This window comes from Triticum urartu, chromosome 7A, assembly GCF_056163025.1.
Source record: "Triticum urartu cultivar PI428250 chromosome 7A, HENAU_Tu73, whole genome shotgun sequence".
Classification (NCBI taxonomy): Eukaryota; Viridiplantae; Streptophyta; class Magnoliopsida; order Poales; family Poaceae; genus Triticum; species Triticum urartu.
Window position 1 is genome coordinate 292,624,947 of NC_141879.1, and position 12,241 is coordinate 292,637,187.

Sequence of the window (12,241 nt, forward strand, 5' to 3'; positions counted from 1 at the left end):
GAAGCATATTCTTCAATGAAAGCATTGATAACAGTACGAGCTCAGGAAATTGTGGGTTTAACTACGATGAGAGTAATACAACATGCAAACAGATGTAGTAGTACGAGACAAAACATGATGCGGGAGACGAGTGAAATGTAATGATAATAACTAAACAGAGTGAAGGGAATACAACTGATTGATACACGAAGATAAACTCAAGTGAGTGATAAACAAACACAATGATCAGATACTGTTGACGCAGAGCATGAATAAGAACTCCTAAAGGAATTGCGGTGAAGTAGAAAGAACCACTAGTGCTTGATGGCGACATTTAGATTTGGTAGACCAATTGATGACCCACAAGTATAGGGGATCTATAGTAGTCCTTTCCATAAGTAATATTGTCGAACCCAACAAGGAGCAGAAGAAAATGACAAGCGATTTTCAGCAAGGTATTTTCTGCAAGTACTAAAATTATCGGTAACAGATAGTTTTGTGATAAGATAATTTGTAATGGGTAACAAGTAACAAGTGTAACTAAGGTGCAGAAAGGTGGCCCAATCCTTTTTGTAGCAAAGGATAAGCCTGAAGAACTCTTATATAAAGCAAAGCACTCCCGAGGGCACATGGGATTTATTGTCAAGCTAGTTTTCATCATGCTCATATGATTTGCGTTCATTACTTCGATAATTCGAGATGTGGTTGGACCGGTGCTTGGGTTCTGTCCTTACTTGGACAAGCCTCCCACTTATGATTAACCCCTCTCTCCAGCATCCGCAACCATGAAAGAAGAATTAAGATAAATCTAACCACAACATGAAACATGTGGATCCAAATCAGCTCCTTACGAAGCAACACATAAACTAGGGTTAAAGCTTCTATCACTCTAGCAACACATCATCTACTTATTACTTCCCAATGCCTTCCTCTAGGCCCAAATCATGGTGAAGTGTCATGTAGTCGATGTTCGCATAACACCACTAGAGGAAAGACAACATACATCTCATCAAAATATCGAACGAATACCAAATTCACATGATTACTTATAACAAGACTTCCTCCATGTCCTGAGGAACAAAAATAACTACTCATAAAGAATGTTCATGTTCAAGATCAGAGGGGTATTGAATATCATTAAGGATCTGAACATATGATCTTCCACTGAATAAAACAACTAGCATCAACTACAAGGAGTAATCAACACTACTAGCAACCCACAGATACCAATCTGAGATTTTGAGACCAAGATTGAATACAAGAGATGAACTAGAGTTTGAGAGGAGATGGTGTTGCTGAAGATGTTGATGGAGATTGACCCCCTCTCAATGAGAGGACCATTGGTGATGACGATGACTTCGATCCCCCCCTCCCGGAGGGAAGTTTCCCCGGCAGAACAGCTCCGCCGGAGCCCTAGAATGCTTTTGCCCAGGTTCCGCCTCGAGATGGCGGCGCTTAGTCCTGAAAGCTTCCTTATGTTTTTTCTAGGTCAAACCGCTTCGTATAGCTGAATATGGGCACCGGAGCCCTACCAAGGAGCTCACAAGCCCTAGGGGCGCGCCCCCAAGCTTGTGGCCACCTGGTGGGTCCCCTCTGGTATTTTCTTCTCTCAATATTTTTTATATATTCCAAAATAATTCTCCGTAAATTTCCAGGACTTTTGGAGTTGTACAGAATAGGTCTCTCGGATTTGCTCCTTTCCGGTCCAGAATTCCAGCTACCGACATTCTCCCTCTTCATGTAAATCCCGTAAAATAAGATAGAAAAGGCATAAGTATTGTACCATAATGTGTAATAACAGCCCATAATGCAATAAATATCAATATAAAAGCATGATGCAAAATGGATGTTTCACCAGTTCACCGTTCTGCCAAAGGGCTACGTCTGCTTGGAGGGGTTGTGACTTAACACGGAACATAAACTCTCTGCACCCTATTCTCCTTCAACGCAGAGCTAATCAGACTCAGATTGATTTCACTCGTGGTAGATCCTTGTCGGCAATCTCCAAACCTTTGGTCGACCTTCGCGACCACAATGACTCTTGCTTGCTGAAGATCTAGCTCGGTGAACACAACAACTCTTCAACACTCGAGCCAAAACCTATCTGTCTAGAGAGTGCGCAACTCTCAAGAGTAATAGGTACATGAACTCTAACTCAGAACCACTATGATGCTAAACCATTGTCTAAGTTCGGGCTGTTGATTTTTCTCTCGGTGGATCTTAAAATCAAATCACTCAGAGAGGGGTTGCTCAAAACCATCTTCTCATAAATCTCAAGCGGAGCAACCAACGAACAATGTTGGAGCGGGGTGCCTATTTATAGCCGCAGCCTTCCCTAATGGGAAATGACCAAATTAGACACATCGGGATCAGCCAATGGCCAAACGACACGAGTCCAACGATCGGATTTGAGTGCAACAGTAAAATTGCTTGCGAAGCAAGTAATGCTAACTCCTCGTTCTAAGACAAATCTCTTGCAGCGAAGAAGATCACAGTCTCTTGCTGACAAGTATTTGCTCGGAGCACAAAGAGATTTATCTCGCAACTTTCATAGGTTTTGGCTACGCATCAAATCAGACCTTAAGCTTCGACAGCCTATACCCCTATTAATAGTACGGAGGTCCTGTGACTCAAAAGAATGAAAGAAGAACAATGAAATGAATACTACGTCTTCACTTTGTCTTCGACTTCCATCGCTACAGTCCATTTATTTGGACGACAGTACCGAATCAAAAGCTTTTCTTCAGGAGAACTTTCAAGGGGTCGCCTTCTTCACATCAATCTTCTCGACTATATGACTTCAACAAATATAGCTCGTTCTTCTCTACAACGCAGATATACTTCAGTGAAGTTCTTTCAAACTCAAAACTGGAGACAACATTCTCTCCAGTTGTGTATGGACTTTTTCTCTCTTTATGGACTATCAAACAAATCAGTCCATACCTGTTTCTGTCGATAATCTCCAAATCACAAGGTTGGTAGATATTGCACCAGCATATTCATCATGTAAGAGTCACAACCTAGAGAGATACACAATAGCTACAATCCATCAATCGAATGTAGGCATGTATTCCATATATAGTCATATGTGCTTATAATAAGAACTTGCATGAAATCTTTTGTCCTACCCTCCCGTGGCAGCGGGGTCCATAAGGAAACTAAGGGATATTAAGGCCTCCTTTTCATAGAGAACTGGAATAAAGCATTAACACATGGTGAATACATGAACTCCTCGAATGACAGTTATCATCGGAGAGTGTCCCAACTATTAACACTTTGGGGTCTACGTATCAGAACAATAACAAGTGCATATAATTAGTAGATAGGATCAAGAACTCAAATATATTCATGAAAACATAGAGGGTTTAGATCTGAAATCATGTCACTCGGGTCCTAATGACAAGCATTAAGCATAGCAAAGTCATAGCAACATCAATCTCAGAACATAGTGGATACTAGGGATCAAGCCCTAACAAATTAAATGATTATATGACAAATCTCATCCAACTCCATCACCATCCAGCAACCCTACAAAGGAATTACTCACTACCTACAGTGAGCATCTTGGAATTGTTGATGGAGAATGGTTGATGATGACGACAACGACAAATTCCACCCTCCGGAGCCCCGTACGGACTCCAGATCAGCCCTCCCGATGAAGAACAGGAGGTGGCGGCATCTCTGTATTGTAAAACGCGATGATTCCTTCTCTCTGAATTTTTTCTCCCCGAGCCATTACTTATGGAGTTGGACTTAGGGCTAACGGAGGCATGCAAGACCCACAAGCTCATAGGGCGAGCCCTGGGGGCTAGGCGCGCCCCCTGAGCTCGTGATTCCTGGGTGGCCCCCCTCCGATAGTTCTCTTTGCCAATATTTTTTATATATTCTGGAAATATTCCCCGTAAATTTTCAGCTCAATCCGAGAAATTTTATTTCTGCACAAAAATAACACCATGGTAATTCTGCTGAAAACAACGTTAGTCCGGGTTAGTTTCGTTCAAATCATACAAATTAGAGTCCAAAGCAATAGCATAAGTGTTTGGAAAAGTAGATACGTCTGAGACATATCAAGCGCCATGTATTGCAACACATATTTTGGCATAATCTTGAATACTGAGGAATACCGATTCCATATAAACAACACTCAAAGCAAGGACCACTGAGTCTATTGCATCAAACACCATGGGGTTGAGCTACTCCATGTCCTTTTCTTTTAGAATAGTTCTAACAAGTTTCAAACTTTTTATACAACCATCATCACTTTTTTGTTGTAAAAGTAGAGATTGTGGCAGTGTCTTTGAGAGGATCACAAGATTGTTCCCAAGCTAAGCCAAAAGTTGAAGAAGGTGCATAAAAATACTAACTTGGCAATATGGGGCCTAACTTGAGTAAGTGATTCCCTTATACAAATACAGAGAATAATACTTAAGCAGGCTTATAAAATAGTGGGACACATATGATTGCACGGTATTCATTAGATGAAGATCATTGAACAAGACTCTACACATGCAAAAATAACTTCCCCAAGCTTAGAACTTTGCAAGATCTAGTCTCAAGAAAATTATGAAACAAAAGGAAAAAGTGTAAGTTATTGAAGGAGATTATGGAAAGTAGTTATCTCCCCAAGCTTAGATATCAAAACGGTTAGTAAAAACTTTTTACCGTTGAGGTGCAAGTAACCTCTCTTTTAAAATGGACATGGACCTACGCTTCATCAAACGTTTTTGATATTGTACAATAGAACATGGCACTTGTAGTTGAAGATTTTGTCGAATCGAAGCGACCGTGTGTGGCTTGTGGGGGTTTTCATACGGTTGGCACCATACCATACGTGTCACCACACTAGGTCCAAACCTTTGCAAAAATAAACACACAAGATAAAAAGAACACATGCTTCGGTATACGAGCGTAGTTCATATACCCAACCAGGCAAAAGAAATAAAAGAAAGCATGAAGAAGTACAAAGTTTATTTGTTGGGAGGCTTCAATGGTGAATAATAAACATTAAAGTGCATGCGGATGGTTAAAATACAGTCCACTAACCTTGTCTTAAACAAATAAATTGGGCATTTTCTTGCCTTGGTACGAGCACATGTAGGACCGCTCTTGGTCGTACGGTCCGCCATCCTTTACTCTGTTGTGGCACACACCATCGGCACCCAACCATACGAGCATGAGCTCTCCCACAAAACGATGTCTTGCGCTCTGGATCTCCGATTTCCTTTTGCCAGAGCTTCATACAAGCACTCATATGAGCATACACGCTCGTACGGGACGTTGTCTTTGGCTCTGCAATCTGCTTGTCTTCGTTGAGGAGACATATGATCGAGTATACAAGCACTTGCGCTCACATGACACGCCATCATTGGATTTGTCACCTCTGGATGTTTTTGGTTGGCACCTCCCTCTCTTGATATGATGGTGCATACGATCATGGCTGGTCTTATAAAATGACGTATTTTCTTTTGTTTCATCTAGAACTTTGTTTACTTCCAAAATTCCTGCGGGATTAGTTCCAACACTTGTACTAGGAAAATAGTAAGAAGATCCAACCGTGCAATTGTACCACATATAAATTTTTGAGTAGACAAAAATTTCACCTAATGAAGACTAACCAAACCAACTTTAACAACAGTTCATGCAAAGTGCCAATGCAAACTAAACTATAATGACTCAAAACTAATAAAGACTCCTACTTACTTTTGGGCTGCCTCCCGATAGCGCTTTCTTTAGATCCATATAGCTAGGCTTTGATGCTCCACAAATCCACCGGAGGATATCCACACCATATGTAGCTGGACTTGCCTCTGACCACTGTTTGGAGCATCTCATAACAAAGTGTAGTCGGAGCCGTATCCTCTTGTGGTGCATCGGCATCATGTATGTGAAGAGGTCCTCGCTCTCAAGCGAGAATTGGTGCACCAGACTAGGTAGACACGTCTCCATGTACTTCTGCAGTACAAGGGTTAGAGACTTATGAATAAATTTTAATACATCACCTTGGCTACCATTGTAGGGGAACACTTCATAAAATTATTCCTTTGGAGTGGATAATTCAACAATCCTTAATGGTTTCTCCTGCATAAGTAAATCGTCCAAAGAAGCATAGTTGGACATTAGAGTAGATAAATCAAGAGTATTTCCTTCATGTAGTTTATCACTATAGCTAATACTAAGCTCTTCAAATAAGATGCTTAGCAACTCCTGATCATTATCCTCCACACTTGGGGGATGCATCAAGTTCATTCACACTAGAATTATCATACTCTGATTCTGGCGTCTCAAAGAGTTTGAATAAATGTGGGGTACAAAACAATTCTTTTATCGTGATCCCCTTTTCTTTGTGTTCTTCTTCCTCTTCAAGATTCCTAGCAGTTCTAATGTATTTTTAGACATAATACACTTCTTGAGTCAAAGAACTTATCAAGTATGCGCAAGAGGTTACTCTTGGAAGTGAGACGTAGGCATGGGTGAATTTCTTCCTCCTCTTATTCTTCCTCGATGCTTTCCTTTTCTTCTAAGCACACTTGTTCATCCAGTTCAGTTGTTCTTTGTGATTCCTTTTATCTTGCTACAAGTTAGTTTCATACTTATTTAATTCATGATCTCTTACCACTTCTCCTAACCATTCATCATAGGGGGTTGTTTGCTCTTCATTGTTTGCATACTTTCCTTCATCTTTCTGGGATTCCTGCAATAATTTTTCTGCTTCTAGGACGGATAGAATCCACTCTTGTTCATTGACAACCAATGCATTATCACATAAATTATCTAGGAAAAAGATATGGATAGGCTGAAACTCAATGTAAAATGTATCAAGGATAGCATCTCTAATATTCATACCCAATATGTAATGTAGAACCTCATCAGCACCCGCAAGAAGCACAAATTGTAAAACCTCCATACTAGCATTGGATTTACTAAGAATTTTATATCTTGCTAATACAGGATCAATATTGTACTTACATTGATATTGAAGGTGCTCTTTGGATCCACAATATGTGCATGACACCCGATATGAATGAAGTATAAGTGACGAGCATTCTTTTGCCAGTTTAATCCAGTATTTCAAGTTTGCTTAATCGGTAGCCAAAAATGGTAGACTCTTGTACCTCTTTTCTTCCATCGCAAGTTCCATATGATGCTGGATAGACATCTCACAAGACATGTTTAGTAGTATATTTTTCTTTTCTGATATAAATAACAACTAACAAAATAAACTATGTGTGAGCGGGAAGGTAATAACCGAACGCTTTTGCTCCCCGGCAACGGCGCCAGAAAAGCTTGATGACCTACAAGGGCACATCGCTATTGCAATTCGTGGTAAGCAGAGTATGCCGATCCCACAAGGAGCGGTGTTGTAGAGGTAACTACCAACCCTGTAGCTACGTCGTCACTTACGTGGCTATTTTTACACCCAGAGCATTATCTAGAAATAACCTATTCGTCAGTTGCTAGCGGAAATGATAATAAGGGCGGTTTTATCTAAACAAGTATGAGGAGGTAAAAACATAAATAAAATAGCAAATAAAATGAACGGGCGGCGATTGAGTAATAAGGGCATTCTCAAGGTGTTCAGAGTCATCACTACCTGTATGTTCTATGAATACTAAGCCACTTTACATGTTTATCTTTGTGGGCGGAGCCGGTACAGATTGTGCATACATGTGGCAGCTCCTATCACATACACCATGACCGTTCTTCCACACTTCGGTTATGAAATAGTGATTAAGGGGAAAAGGTCCCCATGGACGCAGTCAAAGTGGTCTCCGTTTAGCCCCTGCTGCAAAGATCCGGGATGAAGGGAGATAGGGCCTGTCACGCACCCACCTCTGCAACCAGCCGGTTTGCCAACAGTATAATAACCTTCCGTCCAAAATTTACATATGTTGAATGGTCGACTTCACCCAACATCAAGAAGACTACTAACATAAACATGTGAAGGGGATAACATATCGACAAGAAAATCGGTACTAGTACATACTAGAGTTCATCTTATTCCCCCAAGTACTAATTATATTAATCAAATATGGTGATGGAGTACAGAGTTTAGGGACATGTTACAAGACAACACGAAGTGGGAGACGGAGAGAGGCATGGAGGCGGTGATGAGGAGGGCGCTGGCCGGAGGGCCGGCGTGCTGGCATCTCCTTCGTTCCTTCTTCCTTGTCTAGGCCCTTCTCTCTATGGTGGAGTTGCTGCAACATAGGTGTGGTGGCTATAAATAAGACTTGTGGAGGATGGAGATGGCTTGATGCGGTGGCTAGGGCTGGAGGTCTTCTTATAAGCGGTGTGCTCCATTGATCTAGCCTCTTCCCTTTCATACAAGGGCTCTAGGGGATCCAAATCCACGTCCGATACAAGACTTGGTCGTCAAGGATAGCATAGGGGAAAATGGGTACAAAATCGGAGCAAAAACGGGAAAGTTCTGGCCAATTTTCGGAGCTGCCTGAAGGTCATACGAGCTCCCATACAAACGGCTATGCTCATATGGAAGGCCGTCATTCTCTATGGACTTCGGGAGCTGCTCTTTATATGAACTCATATTTTGACGTTTTTGGGCTCATTGGATTGCTAGAGAAAAGCCCGATGTGTTAGAGGCCTTGAATCATCAAACTCTCCAAAGGGTATTGATTTGGTGCCTGAAACTTCTCTGTTTGACTCCCAACTTGGTTCTTTTGATGTCCTAAGATCATGAACATGTCAACACACCTATGAAGAGCACAACATAAAGGAAAATAAATAAATAAATAATTATGCAACAAACTTGGTAAAACAAGTAAATACAGAAAACTATGCATTGAAGACATGAATAAGTGCTAGATGGATATGATACGAGGATTTTGGCACTAGAATATACTCTACCAAGTATGCATAAAATCCACCCATCATGTGGCCATCAAATATCCAGGTCACCCGGGAGCGAGCCGTCCGAACAGGTTGGACGGCTCAGAGAGTCACCGAGAGGCCCTCGTGGCATGCCACTCGAAAATAGATGGCACGGGCACCACGCGCGAGCCTGAAAGTGCGTTATATCGACTAGAGGGGGGGTGAATAGGCGGTTTTTATGAAATTCTTCACTGAGGAATTTGCCAGTGAGCAAATTCCTTAGCGAAGAACTACTAGCAACGGAATAAGTACTCAAAAGTAAACATAACAGAATACAAGCATAGTCATCATGATGAAATGAAGACAGGCACAGAGTACAGGAAGCGTAAGCACAGGATAACACAGGATGAAGACAAACAGACTGAAGAAATTGAACTGAGGAAATTGAGAAAGTCTTCAGTCAAAGTCTTCAAACACAGATATGAACAAGTACACAACTCAATTATGAGGAAATGAAAGAGTTGAGGAAATGGAACCAGTAAGCTTGGTGAAGACAATGATTTGGTAGACCAGTTCCAACTGTTGTCTCAGTTGTATGTCTGGTTGGAGCGGCTGAGTATTTAAACTCGAGGACACACAGTCCCGGACACCCAGTCTTAAACACGCAGCTCAGGACACCCAGTACTCACCGTATTCTCCTTGAACTAAGGTCACACGGACCTCGTCCAATCACTCTTGGTAAGTCTTCAGGTGACTTCCAAACCTTCACAAGCTTGGTCACTCGGCGATCCACAATTCCTCTTGGATGCTCTAGACTATGACGCCTAACCATCTGGAAGAAGCACAGTCTTCAAAGGTAATAAGCGTCGGATGCACGCAGGATCAATCTCTTGAGTTATGCTCAATCACTTGGGGTTTGTAGGTGTTTGGGTTTTGGGTTTTTCCTCACTTGATGATTTTCACTCAAAGTCCTCAGAGGATGGGTTGCTCTCAAATGACAAGTGTCAGTTTCTCTCGAAGCAGCCAACCAACTAGTGGTTGTAGGGGGCGGCTATTTATAGCCTAGGGAACAGCCCGACATGATAAGACATAAATGCCCTTCAATGATATGACCGTTAGGTGTATAGATATTTTGGGACAGCTGGCGCATAGCACAGCAACGGTTGGAATTTTGAGTAGCAAAATCCTCAGGGCTATCATGTTCCTCACTGTGTAGGCAATCCGCACTGGCGAATTCCTAACTCCTCAGTCAGGACAAATTCCTCAGAGACCAGAAGAACTTCGTCTCTGTCACTGAAGAAATTGACTGAACTATATGAGATTTCCAATGGCTTCACTCGAAGGGATTGGTAGGTGTAGGATTTTGAGTTGAGCATCACATGGAAAATTTTCCTTAGGATTTCCTCGACCCCCTTTAACAGTACGGTGTTTCCTATGACTCAAGAAAGAGAAAATGAAACTACGAAAACAAAAGTCTTCACGCTTCATGTTCCTCGAATGAATACCAAGTCTTCACGGTCACACCAATTTCTTCACTTTCAAAGTCTTCAGAAGGTCTTCAGAGATCCAAAGTCTTCAGTCGAAGAACTTCATTTTTAGGGGTTGACTTTCTCTATAAATATCAAACTCCTCATTGACTTATAGACCTGTGTACACTCAAAAACGCATTAGTCCTTTAACCTATAAGTCTTCAATACACGAAAATCACTAAGGGGCACTAGATGCACTTACAATCTCCCCCTTTTTGGTGATTGATGACAATATAGGTTAAGTTTTCAAAGGGGATAAACATATGAAGTGTTAGTACTGATATTGAGGAATTTGATTGCAAGATATAGAAGAACTCCCCCTGAAGATGTGCATAGTGAGGAATTTGCTTTTGAAGCAATGCACACTTGAAGATTTGAATCATGGAGATCTTCCCCTATATCTTGTAATTCATACACGCATTTGACATATAACAGTGAAGAATTTGAAATGCATGATGAAATATGGTGACTGATGTAATTCAGCATGCGTGCAATAATATTAACGAGGAATAAGCATGCAAGAAAACGTATCAAGAGTATCAGAGCACCATCGGGTTTAAGTTTATAACTCGATCCAATAAAGTCTCACAAGAACGAGCGTTGTAACTTAACAAAAAAACGCCCATATAGAAAGACCCGCTTGAAGACTAACTCAAAATTCTCCCCCTTTGTCATGAAATGACCAAAAGGATCGAATATGAGGACTAACGCCCCTGAAGAAATTCAAGTTGATGCAAGAGCGCCAGCGTTGTTGGGGTCGTTTGTTGTAGTAGGGCCTGCCGCAGTGTTGTCCAAGTCTTCATTTTCATCAGTGTCGCGCGATGAAGAATATGAGCTGGCCACCAGAGAAGGAACCTTGACCTTCTTGAATTTCTTCGGTGGAGGTGCAGACCAGTCAAAATCTTCATTGAAACCCATTTTCTTCAGATCTTCTTCACCATACAGATGTGACAGGATTGCCCAGGTGCGACCGAAGACTTGATGGAGGTAGTAATAGTTTTTCTTCACTGCATTGTGTGTGGCAGTCATGTTGTGAAGAAGTGAACCAAACTGACGCTTAACCCATTTGTGATTTCGATCCACCTTCTGGTGAAGACTAAGCAGAAGTTCACGGTCAGTCATCACGCGCGGAGCAGTGGCTTGAGGAGTGGACTTGGGTGCATTGGCAGAGTCATCATTGGTGGAAGAAGATGCAGCTTTGCAAGACTGACCATCCATTGGACGAATGCCTTCATCTGTTACAGCTGGTGCCTTGCCCTTTACATCAACTGAGGAATATGTCTACTTGAGGACTTCAATTGGGGGCAAGTAGCTGAGGTGATTCTGGAAATCAGCTTTGTAGTTGAGTGAAGACCTTGTCCTGAGGAATCTCATAATCCAAGGTGCATAAGGATTCAGCTCAAACGGAGACAGTGCAACATTTGCCACAGTCCTCATGAAGAAATCGTGATAATTGACAGGAATGCCATGAACGATGTTGAATACCAGATTCTTCATGATGCCAACAATTTCCTCATCAGATGAGTCGTGGCCTTTGATAAGACTGATTGTCCTCGTAAGAATATGATAGAAAGTTCTGGGCACGTACAGAAATTCCTTTATGAGGAATTTGGTTTTTGGTGCTTGACCTGGCTTCAAAGGTTTCATCAGCACCTGCATGTAATGATGTGTTAGCTTAGATTCACTGTAGATGCAGCGAGCTTCTTCAAGGGGAGGACTGAGTGGTAGAGCACGAAGCAAGGCTGGTGCAGTGTAGTGAGTATTTTCAGACATCCAGTCCAACACCCATGAATTCACATCTTCGGCATCTCCGGTGATGTGCAGCGTTGCATAGAATTGAAAAATCAGTTCTTCATTCCAATCACAGATGTCAGAGAAAAAGTTTAGCAGTCCAGCATCATGAA